The 14,678-nt window shown below is 40.3% G+C and overlaps 1 pseudogene; it reads right to left on the bottom strand.

The window, feature by feature from the left end:
* Positions 1-6,732: 6,732 nt before the first annotated feature.
* On the bottom strand, positions 6,733-14,121 carry LOC145716120 (protein yippee-like 5 pseudogene; annotated as a pseudogene).
* Positions 14,122-14,678: the final 557 nt, after the last annotated feature.

Genomic DNA, 14,678 nt, shown 5'->3' with positions numbered 1-14,678 from the left:
TGTTATGGTTTCTGTGGCCCCTGGTGGGTGAGGGCCATTGGGCCTTAGAAGAGGGAAGCTGTCCTTATCCCACAGGAAATGGGAATTTCCAGGTGAGCCAAAGAGATAACTGATCTTCCAGGTCAAACCTCCAGCTACTAGGGGCAAATGCACATTTATTTGGAGAAGCAGGGCAGAGTGGAGGGTGACTAGTGGCTGAGCTGGCCAGTGCGTGTGTGGTTGACCATCTCAAGAAGTAGTAGAACATGTGGCTGAGTGCACAGACTCTAGGGGTCCTCTTGTGTTCAAATTTCAGCTCTGAACCTCCTACAGGACCTTAGGCAAGGTTTGTTTTTTTAAAAAAAATCTTCTTATGCCTCAATTTCCTCTTCTAAAAGTGAGGAGAGTAATAAAAATACCTATATCATAGGGCTTTTGTGCAAATCAAATAGGTAAAACAGGTAAGGTGCTTAGAATGATGTCCGGCACAGAGTAAGTGGGATGTAAATATTAGCTAAGTATTGTTGCTATCCTCACTGATAGAGGTAGGAGCAGGTTCAGGGGATTAGATGGGTGGGGAGAAGCACAGCCTACCTCACTTGGAAGAAATATAAACCCAACGAACCCATCCTTCCCTCCCTCTCATCTCCCAGAGTATATTTCTCTGATTCCTCCTTGTTTCATCTTCTAAAGAAATGTATGACAACGAAATATATGTGTGTAGTCCCTCCTCTTAATTGAAATTATTTCCATGTTAGATAATAATTCATTCTTAATGATGTCACCTTTCAAATATTTAACAGATTCTGTTTCTTCGTTGGCCTTGGACCATGGAAACTGGAGCAGGAAATCAGATGGCTGCACTTGCAATTCAAAGAGCAAATTGCATAATCCTTGGTGATACTGAGGTACAGATGCCTTGCCTTATGTGAAATATGGATCATAAACTTCTAGTTCTAAATCTTCTGAGAGGCCTTTCACTCTTACTTGGAAGCTATGGATGAAAAGTGTCTAGTCAATAAGGTTAATTTTCACTTAGCCATTAGAACAGGGGGACATTAACTCTGAGTACCACCCAGATAGGGTCAACAAGAGCCTCTGCCCTGACCTTCCTGAACCTGTGCCTCCTCCAACTGCCACGAGTGAGGAGCCAAGGGATTGTGCTGTCCAGAGCCCACACTCTTCTAGACCCTGCTCTGGATATGCAAGACCTTAGAATTCTCTACCCAAAGGATCTTGAGCTCTTTCCAGTGACTACAGAGGCTTTTTCTCAGGGTCCACCCTCCAGAGATGAACTGTCCTCTTGTGGTGTGCGACCTCTGGGTCCAACATTAGGCTGGGGAGTAGCTGTTTGTTAGGGATCGTTCACATGCGTGGTTGTGAAACCTGCATGGTCTATGGTTCATAGTCTATGACCAAGCTGGAGTTGGGAACAAATGAACCAGGGGTAGGCTGATCTCTCTCAGCCTCTGCATTCTGGTGTAGCAATTCAAGGAGTCGGAGAATTCTAAATTTGAACATGGCCTTTCATGTTGTTACAAATGTATATTTGCCAAGGCGGAGGAATAGAACATAAACTATTTAAACAGTTGGCTTGATTCATAACTTTTAAAGATTTAAATCTATAGTATGTGGGTCACCATTTGTACTTTTGCCCAAAGCATCACAAATATTAGGGGTGGACCTGATTAACATAGATAACATAAAAAAGTCCCATGTCCATGATTTTCTTTACTGACACAGAAGGGGCCAAGACACAGCAGACAGTTCAAAAGCAAGAGCCGAGAAGAACTAACAAAATACCACGGATGACCATCCATTACTATTTTTATTCTTTCTTTGTCTTGCAAATAAGATTTCTGGAAAGGAAAGTATGACCATAATGAATAAATCAAAGCCAATAATGGGACAGTTTCATTGGAAGAAAAAGTAGAAGAAAGCAGAAGGAAAATCCCCAGACATTGGTTGTATCTGTTCTCTGTCAGCCAAAGCTTGGTGTCTGAAAATTATTGCTGGAATAGCTGGAATCTTAACAAAAGTTCCAGGAAACCTGGGGGCTTCTGGACAGCATATGTGAAGTTAAGAGGAAAGAAATATTTCATCTTCTGTGAAAGTCACAACTGCGAAGAACAAGGTGTTAACAAGGTAGCAGCTAGGCGTGGCAGGGTGAGTCTGTTTTCTTCTTTTCATGTTTCTTATATTTTCTCTAAGTGTCTGAAGCCAAAGCTTGTTGGAGAGAGGAAAGTACCCCTTCCTTCTCCCCTTCGAGTTCCTGGGGGAGAGTTGCGTGTGCCTACTTGGCATGGTGGTGTTCCTGGCATGCACACAGCTGCCAACTTCTCCTGACCTGGTAATTCCAGCTTCAAAACCAGTGGCCGATTTATTCCTGTCCTATGCCCTAGGAGGTGGGAACTAGCAATTGCTAGTGTAGAAGAAACCTAGTCTCAAAAATCAGATTCTTTCCATGTGGATTTCAGTCCTGAGGATCAGCTGGGGACTCCTTTGGTAAGTCCATCTCAGCCTCTCAGTTTATAATCATCGTGGCCTCTGGCAAATCACTTTATCTCAGTGAGCCTCAGTTTCTCTGTGTGCACCATGACGCTAACAAGCTCATGGGGGGTTATTGTGAGAGTTGCCAGCACGTGACTGCTTCACCAACAGATGCTTCCTAAAATGTTTCAGATCCTCTTCCAAATAGCATAGTGTTTTAAAATTTGTATACATTTATATCGAACACATACTGTTCCTTTTTTTAATTTAATAAAATCAACATGTGAATCAATTTAAAATTATTATTTAAGTAAATTTAAATGATCTAGAAAGTAAATGTCTACTCATACCCCTCCCCAAGCTTATTCATTCATTGTCTCTACATCATGTAGGACGTGTAGTGTGGGGAGGAAGTCTAGGAGGAGGGCCAAAATGAAACGAGAGGATGCTGTTTGATTACTTTCTGCCTGTCTTCCAAGGATCTCCTGAGTTAAAAATTCATCTGGCTTCCATTTCCTGCAGAATTTTGCTTATTTGAAATGTTCAAGAAATCAATTGATCCCACTTCAAACAGACTAGGTTTTGCTGGCTGTGTAAAAACCCCAACCCCCTTTTGTGTCACTCCCAAGTCTGGACTTCACAAGCAGCCAGTTCCTTTTGTACCTTAGCAAAGGACTTCTTTTTGGCTGCTTACCCTTTGTGCTGAGCCAAGTGTCAGGCTGGGAATTGAGGCAATAAATCTCTGTGACTCCTCATATTTGGAATTTCTCCTATTGCTTCTGATAAGGAAATGACAGCATCTCTCAGCTATATGCATGAACCTCAGAGAAATTTGTAAACTAAATCATGTTTTGCTCACAAAATGGAAAGCAAAACGTGCTAAACCTGACTTTGAGTTAACCCAGATGGTTTTGAGGGCTTGGGTAGTGAACATAGAAATTATCTTTGCTTTATCATCGCACTTGGACATTTTTAGAATGAAAATAAATTCCTCTCTACCTCTTAAAATATTCTGATTAAGTCTTTCTCGATTATGGGGGAGAGGGTAGCAGCTGCAAAATTTGTCTTAGGTGAAGTCTTTGTAAAGGATCTTCACCTTCCTGTAGTAAGAATAGACCTCACTCTTGGTCCGATTGCTTCCTCCACCCCCTTCCTGCGTCTACTTTGGTACTTCCAAGTTTCATACTAAGTCCCAATGACTGACTGAAATGAATGTGATTTGGGATCAGCAATTCCTCAGAAATCGAAAGATTTTCCCAAGACCTATCCACATTTTCTGAGATGACTAATGAAACCAGTCCAGATCTAGCTAACTCCCTGTGTGATCATAATGAAAAAATATTCCCAAAATTTAAAAAAAAAAGGAAAACTATTTTTTTTTAAAGTTTCTAGTTGCTTTTGAGTATGTTTTATCCAACAACATCACCGACAACATTCATTCTCTGGCATTTTAGTAGAAGTGGTAAAAATTACTTGGAACAAAAAGCTTCATTCAGCAGCAATCCCTCAGCCCTAGCTCTTATTTGCCTGAGACCCACACCATACATGAAGAGGAGATCATTTTGATCATCCATGATCAGAATCATGCACAGGCTTGGCTAGCATTGATATGAGGTCAACTAGCAGGTGACTCCTTTCAAAGGAACTATGGTTTTGAGTCATACTGTATGAGAAACCCATTTAAAATGAGTTTCTTCCTTTCTCCTTAGTCTATAGTAGTTCCTGATTTTGATTTTGTTGGTGCAGGGTAAAATCAATGATTCTGACACATTTGCCATTTGGAGGGAATTGGTATATCCATTCTTTTTACTATTGAGGTAATTGGCTGGAATTTCACTGATTTAACTAGGTCTTTTGGTGTCAGGCAGATATAGCTTTCCGAACTAGGAAATCAGAGTCAGTGTGTGGTTAATAAAAACAGGTTAATCTAAATTGATCTTAGAATGTATTTTCTACTTATGTTTGACCATGGGGGCCCCTGATGTACTAAGAGTTCTTTTCAAACAAAATATTGAAGCCATACAGTGAGAAATCTATCCAAACCTTCCACTTTCACTTACTTAGTTTTTACTTTTCCTCATGTTCATGCTATGACTTGGGACAAGGGAGATTGGAGAATTATTTTGAGGACATTTGGGGGTTAGAAGTCTTTCTTTTGCTTTTTACACTTATAATAAAATTTGGAAGCTCTGAGAGAACTAAGGAATTATATGACAAGCACCATTCCTTTGTTTTGCATTTATTATATCATTTCTTTGGTGTCTACCATGAATTAGGCATTAGAGATAGAGTGACAAATAAGTCCTGCACGATTCTTGTTTTCATGGTGCTTGCATTTCAGTGGAGGGCTTATTATTCAGACAATAAGCCAACCAGATAATTTTAGATAGAGGCAAGGGCTGTAGAGAAAAGGAACAGGATCCTGTGATTGGATGGGAGTGGGATTGATGCAACTTTAGATAGGTAGTCGGGGGCAAGGGGAGGGTCTTCTGAGGAGGTGGCAGTTGAATGTAACAAAGGAACCAGCCATGTGACACTGGACAGTGTGCAGACAGAGTGCCTAGCAAGTGTCAAGGCTAATAATAGTCCCTTATTATGAGGATTAAATTAGTTAATATGTGTAGAATGCTTAGAAGAGTGCCTGGCATCCATAAATGCTAACTGCTTTTCATTCATTAAACATTCATTGAGTATCCTCCACGTGCCAGTGTCAGGGCTAGGTGCAAGGAATTAAGAGTTGCATGGAGACTGTCCCAACTTTAGGGTGTTCACTTCAAACTCTGGTGCAGTGATTCTCAATGTCTGGTTTACAGACCATCTGCCTCTTACTCACTGGTCTTCCTTTTTTCCAGTCCTTTCCCCTACAGAATCTACCTAGATAGGTGTAGGGACTGGACCAGAAATCCACATTTTCTACAAGCTTGCTCCAGTTGATTCTTAGGCTCATTAAAAGTAGAAAATCATGTCCTAATGCATAGACTGTGACTAATTCGTGGTTCTCTTTAATATAGCATATCTTATAGGATCAAGTATGAGTAACTGTCCCACTGCAAGGAGTACCTCTTAGTACTCAAGTGTAGCTTTGCCCAGTTTATGGAGCCATAAATATCATGGAATTATGTTTCACAATTAACATTCTGTAATGGTTAGGCCTAACTTTTTTGTTGATCTTGAGCTGGCTGAGGTTGTGTGTTTTGGATAAAGCTGCTTTTTGGCTATGGTTTGGAAGGTTTGCCTGACACTCTTAAGTGTCATTTAAAACCTGCCAAAAAAAATGGCTTTTACCTTTTAAGAAGAATGTGCCAAAGAATGTTTGCCAAAGGCTCTTGTATCCTGGAAGAAATTCTACTTGTAAGTAAATTTGCCTAACTGAAATTCCTCCCATGGGCTCCTCCCTGTACCTATTTTTAAAGTGTAATGTCATCAAAAAGGGAGATGGGAAAGATTTATTTTATTATCTCTCCTTGGCTTTCTACTAGAATGTATCCAGTTCATTTTCTTACTTTAGAATGACTTATATACATTTCTAAAAGGTCTTAGATGCAAAGATCTCAAAGAATATTTGATATAAGGACAGATTCATGCTCATCTACTCAAGGCTGAGTGCTAACAGCCTCTTATATCCAGATTGGATCCCAGGCCAACTTAGCTGTAAGTGAGGCTTCCAATATTTTCCTGAAGAAGCCTTGGTCTGGGAATGGATGTATCCCATTTAGTTCCTTTTTAAGTTCTTATTTTTCTTCCTTTACTCGTTTCCATCCATAGCTACTCAACAGCTATGGCCAGATAGAATGATGAAAATGGAAAAAAGCTGCCCCTGAGGATGAGGTCATAAGTGGTAAGGGTGAATAAACTGATGTAAACTTAAGGCAAATTTGAGTCAGACACGGATCTGAGAATCTTGAAGTTGAGAGGGTAGGGAAAAAAAAAAAAAAACACAGAAAAAAAAAAAAGTTCAAGGACTGCAGCCTGTCAATTATTCAGTTTTCTTGTTTAATTCTTCAGATTGGTAATCCCCCTCACCAAAGAGTATGGAGAATGGGTGGGAAATGTAGACCACATAAAAACCAGTGAAAGATAAAGCTCCACTAAGGCTCAGTCAATATCAGTGAATGATTATAAATATGCAGGGCAATGAGAACTCAGCTGTGACACCAGAGGGAAAGAGTATATTAGCCCAGTACTGCTCCCTCAGACACTTTTCTCTTGTCATTTTGATTAGGTTTCACCTGAAAACATGGCTTTCTTTTTTTACACAAATAAAAAGATTCCTTGCCTTCCTTAGATTTAATCATTTATTCCAGCTTTTATGTTTTTATTCATCCAGCGAAGATTTGCTCAGTGCCCAGTGTGTGCCAAGGACAGTTCTAATTGCTGGGGACACAACACTAAAGAAGACGGAAAGGCCCTTGTCTTTATACAGTTTATACACCACTAAATTTCATTTCTTTTTCTTCTACAAAAATGATCATAGCTAGTTAGTATCCATGAGACAGGTGAAAATGCTGAAAGGAGCCCTTCTCTGTATAAGTGGGGACCTGGCAAAGGAACTGCAGTCCCAATTTCCTTGGAATTCGCTGTGCCTTTGATTTTCTCTGCATATGAATCCAGTAATTTCTGTGTCCATTTACCAACTACTGTTTACTAAATTTTGGCTCTATCCCAGATTTACTGGTGATTTTGACTAAGTCTTTGTACTCCAAAAGTGTTTTCTTGCTCTTATCAATCAGGCATGGGTGATATGATGGCAGTGTCCCCAAACCTTTGAGGCCCATCTCAGTACCACATAGCTGCCTGACCCAGTTCAAGACGGTGCCTCCCACAAAAGAGCCGCTGACTCACAAACCCAGCACATTGTTTCCCTGATTCCACTGTAACATTTCTATCTCAAGAGTATAAATCTCAGGCCGATATTTAACATTCCTTTGAACTGAACCGTGGATTTGTACCTTGTACTTCTTAAGAGCCTGGAGAGCTCTGCTTCCATTATTCATATTTATCAACATGTCGGAAACAGAGGGCACGATTTTATAATTCTCTAGTCACGGGTCTTTGAAACTATTTTACAAAAGAACATTTAGAAGCATCACACCGGCTCCAGCTGAGTGTCTGGTTCAGAATTCTCTCGCAGAGTGGGATTCTGTGTGGTAGCCAGGTATTACGGTGGCTGTACATGGCTCATTCTTTAAAAAGTGGTAATGTAGCTTAAAGATTCTTGAATTTAAAATTCTGAAATCAGATTAACTAATGCAATTAGAGGGTTAGAGGGCTACAAGCTTTGGAAAACTTATTGTACCTCAAGCTTCCCTGTTTTGGAAAATGATATTACTACTTATCTAGTTGCTCAAGCTCAAAGTTTAAGAGACATTCTTTTTTTTTTCCAATAAAAAATTCTGAGAGTTTATGTAGCCCTTTTTCAAATTTATATTTATTTTGATAAATGCATAATAACATTCCAAATTTAAGTTTTGAGGTGAGCTATGATTAAATGACATTGTATGATTCACAAAAGATAATGTTGAAAAACTGATTTTATTTCCCTAAAAAATTTTTTCTCAGAGTTATTGCAGTTTTTATAGTCTGATGTTATTTGGACAGCAGCATCACTTTTTTCTTTCTTTTCTTTCTTTCTTTCTTTCTTTCTTTCTTTCTTTCTTTCTTTCTCTCTCTCTCTCTTTCTTTCTTTCTTTCTTTCTCTCTCTCTTTCTTTCTTCTTTCTTCTTCTTTTTCTCCTTCTTCTTTATTGTAGTAAGAACAGATAACATGGGATCTACCTTCTTAATAAATTTTTAAAGGTATAGTACAATATGGTTAACAATAAGCACAATGTGATCCAACAGATCTCTAGAACTTACTCATCTTGAACAACTGACACTTTATACACATTTGGTAGCAGCTTTCCATTTCCTCTTCCCCCCGATCCCTGGCAACCACCATTCTATTTCTGCTTCTATGAGTTGCTATTTTAGATACCTAGGAAATGTTCCTGAGATGTCCCTTTCTCACACAGCCAGTGCATCAGCGAGTTTTAGGACCTCTCCATAAGGAGGCGTCCTGAGCCACTACTGCTAAGATGCTATCCTGTTCTGCCTGGACCATTGTTATAACCTCCTCACTGGAGTCCCTGCCTCCACTCTTGCTCCGGTCTAATCTGCCCAGAGAAATCAGAATGATGACTTAATGATGTAGACCAGACCCTGTCAAAACCATCCCATGCCTCCCTACTGGATTTCTGTGAACTCTAAGTTGCCTCCACAGCCCGCAAGGCATGCATACTATGGCCCTGCCCTCTTCCCGCACACCATCTTGTCAGTGCTCTGGTCGGTGGTCTCCTTGCTATTCTGGAACCAGCCCAGCTGGCTCGCAACCCTGGGACTTTGCACTTGCTTCTCTCTCTGCCTGAGCTCCCTTTCAGATCTCTGCACAACTGGCCTCCTTCAGACCTCTGATCAAATGTCATCTCAGAGAGGTCTGCCTGCATCGTTCGATTTAAAGCAGTGCTCTCTACTCTATGGTAATGGTTTTTCTTCATTACCAGACACAGTATTACATATTTATTTTTTTCTCATTTATTGTGTTCTCTTCAACTAGATGGAATTGTTAGCTCTGAAGCTGGAATGTCATTTCTGACCTCATTCACTGCTAAATCCCCTAAACTTAAAACGGTGCCAGGTGCATAGTAGATTTTCAACACATGTTTGTTCAGTGAATTAATACTTTTTTCCCCCCAACTATTACTTTATTTATATTACTATGTTTAAGTTACATGGAAAAGACAACCAAGCAGTTCTGCCCCATTTCAGGAAAAGTTTCCAATCAACACCAATTATGTGGTGACAAATAACCAGGAATGGTGACATCTTTGGGTCAAGACTGACAAGGAAGGATGGGCTCTGGTGCTGACACTTCTCCAGAAGGAATACGGCACAGTGGCCGGCACAAGCCATACCAACACGGAAGCTTAGCGCTGGTCACAGAGTCGGGTCTCTTCCCTGAAGCTAGCGAATCAAGTCAAATAACTGGGTTTAAAAAACATTTTTCTTAAAGGAAGCACAAATAAGTTTAAAAACCATGGTCTTGACACATTTTCCTTTCAAAATTTACATAAAACACACTTTTCCACTCTAACAGCCCAGATTTTTTTTTCCTCACATAGCCCATCATGTAGCTGCAGATAGACTATTCCGCCTCAAGATGTAAACATAGGGGAAAAAAAATTAACGGCATCTGCATAATATTCTCTCTACACACTGGAAAATTGAAAATTAAAAAGAAGAAAGAAAGAAAGAAAGAAGAAAGAAAGGTTCCCTCTTAGATTCTCACAACCTCTTGTTCCGCAGTTCATGAATCTGACCCTGATGCTAAGGTGACAGTGTATGTAAGTAGATTTTTGTTTTCCGTGAAGGAGACCTGGGAAAAGATGGAGTTATCTCTTTCTCTTCAAGAGTTATCAGATAGTCCGTGCTCCTCGAAGCCCTCACTCTCTCGTACTAGAGTGCGTTCCAGGATCACACGGCCTTCCTTAGAGCGCTGGCTGTCTTCAGTGGCGAGCTCATAGATCCATCCCAGTTTGCTATTGCAGTTCTTGCAGCTCACATCTCGAACCATGTGGCGGCCAGTGAGCATGACCCAGTGTTGAACTTCACTGTACTGCAGGTTAACTACCTTGTGAAAAAGAAATGCTCTGCCAGTGGCTTCTGTGAACCAAGTGGAGATGAGCTCTGAGCGGTTGGTCAGGAGTGTATCGCAGTTTGCACAAGAGAACAGACCAGTACCACTGATATGATCGAGGAAAATTCTGCCCATTTTTATAGCTGAAGGCTCTTCGCTCCTCAGCTGGGATGAAGCGAATTAATACTTTTTACTATGCTTAAGGTCTAATTAATCTTTTACTTCTACCATATTTGTACAAGGAACTTCTTTCTAATTCAAAGTATCAGGAGGTAGTCATCCTGTATCAAGATTGTATTGTTGAAAGAAACTATAATTGTGGGGCCAGCAGAGACCTAAAAATTGAGATATATGGACCTTCAATGATTCACTTACTTTTTTGAAGCTGTTTAAAATTTCTGTGCTTCAATTTCCTTAATTTCTCAAATAAGGTTGATAATAAACTTTATCTAGCTTAATTCTGAGTTTGCTGTGCAAATACTTGGAATGACATAAAAAATCTATTAACGTGAGATAGTGATATTTTACTCTACTATATTTTATTACCCTTTATTTCTATAGCTCTGTCTATGTGTTTATTTTCCTTCATTATCAAGATCTTAGCATATTATAAGTACACAATAAAAAGAAACCACTAGTGCTTTGTTTTGGTAACCATTCTGTAGTGTTTGGGTTATTGAGGTAAGAAATAGTTTAGTAACACAAGTCTTAGATAAGAAGCTAAAAGAATTAGCAAGGACCAGGTTTTTAAATCCAAGCAAATCTCTGATAAAAGAGTCTGAAGTGAGGGGGGTTGAACTTGAGTCCACCAGCAAAGATGTGAGTTTTCTGCAAGAGCCCTTTGGTGAGGACTCTTGGGAGGCCGAAACAGGCAGGAGTGCAGGGTTCAGGTGCACAGGCCAAGGGCAGCATCCAGGAAGACAAGAGAAACATACATCTCCCTGGGTGAGCTCTTCACTTCACTGCAAATGCCATGAGTGTTATTATTTACTGCGCTTCTGGACAAGAGACCAGAATATTGAGTCTTCTGTCCTGGCATATTTCCCACCCGTTGGACCATTTAAGAAAACCCCATACCGTCACTGCCCATCCTCTCTGTATTTGCTCTTGTGATCACATAACTGGATAACTCTAACTCTACAATTCAATCTGGTTTGAAAGAACTCCCAAACAATGTAAATTACATTTTAATTTTTTCCCTACTTTATAGAAAGTGGAGCCCAGAGAGGTTAATCGAGTTGTCCAAGGCTGCATGACAAGTTGGAAGTTGATTCCAAGTTGTTGCTCTTTTTGTGTAGGTAGAAGCATGTCTTTATCCACATGAATTGATTTCATTAGGAAGAATCAGAAAAAAACTCATTGCTTCAGTATGTATTTTATGAGTTTTTTCAGACATTGACCTGGGACCTCATAACTATTTACAAGTAACAGTTGTTTTGGTAACTGTTTTAAATTGCCAGTATAAGAAAGGCTGGCCAGAGTAATCTCTCTCCGGGAGCTGTCTAGGTTCAAGTCCAGCTGTAGGGCTTTACTGTTTGGGCAGCCTCAGGCAAGGTCCTTACATTTTTTTGTATCTTGAGGTTATATTTCCTTTCTGGGAAAATGTGGATAATCCTTGTATCTGTCTCATTGGGTTGCTCTGCATAACTGAACATATATAAGGTATTAGAGCAGTGCCTAGTACATAGTAAGTGATATACGCATATTTACTTTTATAGTACCTAGATACAAATGTGGACAGTACCAGAGTACATTAGAGCTTATTCTTAAGGGTTCTCATCTTGAACATAGTTCTGTAAAAAAAAGAAGCCGGGTCCAAAAGAAAGCACTTCATTGTCATCTCTAGATGCAGTAATTCAAAGCCATCGCTAGATGGCACCAGTAATGCGTTGTAACTTCAGCGGCAGTGGTTTTAGCAAATGGGTAAAACCTGGGAATCTATTTTCTGTGCCTCACAGCATTGCGAACTCAGGTTGCCTCTTCCCCACAAGGTAGGCCTTTAACAGAACTGTTTTGTTCAGCAAAGTTTGCCTTCTGTGGCCGCTCTTGGGACCTACCCACAGGCTCCCAGTCCTCCTGATGGTAGCCTCACAGAAGCCTGGGTTTCGGTGCCTCCATCCCTTGTGAATTTGCATATCAGGAGTGCTCTTGGCCAGGTGACTACTGGACAAGGTCAGAATCCTGTGTTAAGATTAGTCAGTGGTTCTCCGAATGTATCGTTTCAGCATCACCTGGGAACTTGTTAACATGTAAATAGTTGGTCCCCATCTCAGACCTGCTGATCAGGAATCAGTGTTTTAACAAGCCCTGCTGATGATTCTGATGTCTGCAGAAGTTAGAGAACCACTGAGATGAAGCAATGTTCAGCATCATATACATGTTGGCACTGGGTGGATCCTCAGAGAATATTTTGTACAACCCTCTCATTTTGTTGAGAAGGAAACTGAGTCCAGAGAAGTTAAATGACTCATTGGAGACCACAGGGTTAGTCTTGTGGCAGAGCCAGGTCCCAGGGCTGCCAAGTTGCATCCTCCAGCTTTTCCCACCCTCACCCAATTTCCCCCTCACAACTAAGGCTACCAAGTACATATTCTAGCCTGATTCCTACTCATGAAGGAAAAAAAACTTTATCTTTTTATACAGGAGTGGATTCATTCATTACAACTGACATTTCTACAGGGAAAAAAAATGAAGTGTGAGGCGCACGCGTGTGTGTGTTGGAAGAGTGTGTGTGTGTGTGTGTGTGTGTGTGTTGGGAGTGAGGGGGATCAAGTAAAAAAAAGTCACATTCTCAGTTGCTAGGAGAGGCAGTTATGCAGGATACCCTGGGAAACAGGTAAGTGCAGCCAAGACAGGCAAAGGCATTAGGGAAGACATGTAAGAGGAGGAAGCTTCAGGGCTGAGCTTTGGGGGTGATGGGTAGGAGTTCACCAGGGAAAGCAGGGAAAGGATATTCAAAAAGAGAGCTCAGCATGTGCAAGGCGTGGGGTCATGAAACAGTGTGGCGAATCACAAGAGTTTGGTTTGATGGTGGGGTAGGGTGTATGTGGAGGAATTACCATGTTATAAAAATAATGACATTACTACTACTACTAATTGCTGACACTTACTGAATATTAACTATGCACCAAGTATTGCACTAAACATTTTACATCTACTATTAATTTAATCCTTAAACAACTTTTGTGAGTGTCTACTCTTATTCCTATTTCATAGATACCAATAGAAACACATGTATTTTCCTTAAAATCAAGTGTTACTATTTTCCATTTCTTAGACAGACATTGAACTTGGAAAAAGAGCCTTGATATTTACTTGTTCCACAATGATCTCCATAATGCATAGTATATATTTTTGAGGTAAGAGGAATATGTTTTTAGTACATATATTTTTTTTATAAGCGTATTTTTCTTTTTTTAAAAAGACTTATTTATTTATTTGACAGAGAGAGACACAGCGAGAGAGGGAACACAAGCAGGGGGAGTGGGAGAGGGAGAAGCAGGCTTCCTACTGAGCAGGGAGCCCGATGCGGGGCTCTATCCCAGGACCCTGGGATCATGACCTGAGCCAAAGACAGACGTTTACCAACTGAGCCATCCAGGCGCCCCAAGCGTATTTTTCATAAGTGCCTAAAATCAGGAGGATTTTGACAGCCTTTCTTTTTTATTTTATTTTTTTATTATGTTATGTTAATCACCATACATTACATCATTAGTTTTTGATGTAGTGTTCCATGATTCATTGTTTGAGTATAACAACACCCAGTGCTCCATTCAGTACGTGCCCTCTTTAATAGCCATCACCAGGCTAACCCATCCCCCCACTCCCCTCCTCTCTAGAACCCTCAGTTTGTTTCTCAGAGTCCATAGTCTCTCATGGTTCGTCTCCCCCTCCGATTTCCCACCCTTCATTTCTCCCTTCCTACTATCTTATTTTTTTTTTTAACATATAATGTATTATTTGTTTCAGAGGTACAGGTCTGTGATTCAACAGTCCTACACAATTCACAGCACTCACCATAGCACATACCCTCCCCAATGTCTATCATCCAGCTACCCCATCCCTCCCACCCCCCACCACTCCAGCAACCCTCAGTTTGTTTCCTGAGATTAAGAATTCCTTTCTTTTTTTAACTCAAGGAATGAATGTCTCATTATTCTTTGGTCTATCAGAAACTCTGGAAGTAGCCAGGTTTTCATGATAATAGATGATTTGCATTTGAAAAGTGGCAAAGAAAGCTCCTGTCAATGATTTGGCTCACTGAAAAAGGAAGCTAAGTAATGACTGAGTGATCTGGTCTGAAATCATTGGCTTGGTTATATTTTTGGTTTAGACTGTGTAAACATTCTCTATGAATGTGCTTTTCACATATTAAATGGATATCAGTCAATATTAGCATCTCTCCTTCCTTGCATGGGAGTACCCACAACCAAACTAAAAACTCAAGTTATAAAGTTCTGGTAGGATTTGGAATACCTAGCTCTTCTTAGGTAAGCTTCCAGAAATTCCTGGAATCTTTGGGATACTTTTCAGTGATT

Source organism: Leptonychotes weddellii, chromosome 1 (genome assembly GCF_054177405.1).
Source record: "Leptonychotes weddellii isolate Sample4059 chromosome 1, ASM5417740v2, whole genome shotgun sequence".
Lineage (NCBI taxonomy): Eukaryota > Metazoa > Chordata > Mammalia > Carnivora > Phocidae > Leptonychotes > Leptonychotes weddellii.
Note: the sequence above shows the minus strand (reverse complement) of the source record. Positions and strands in the feature narration are given on the sequence as shown.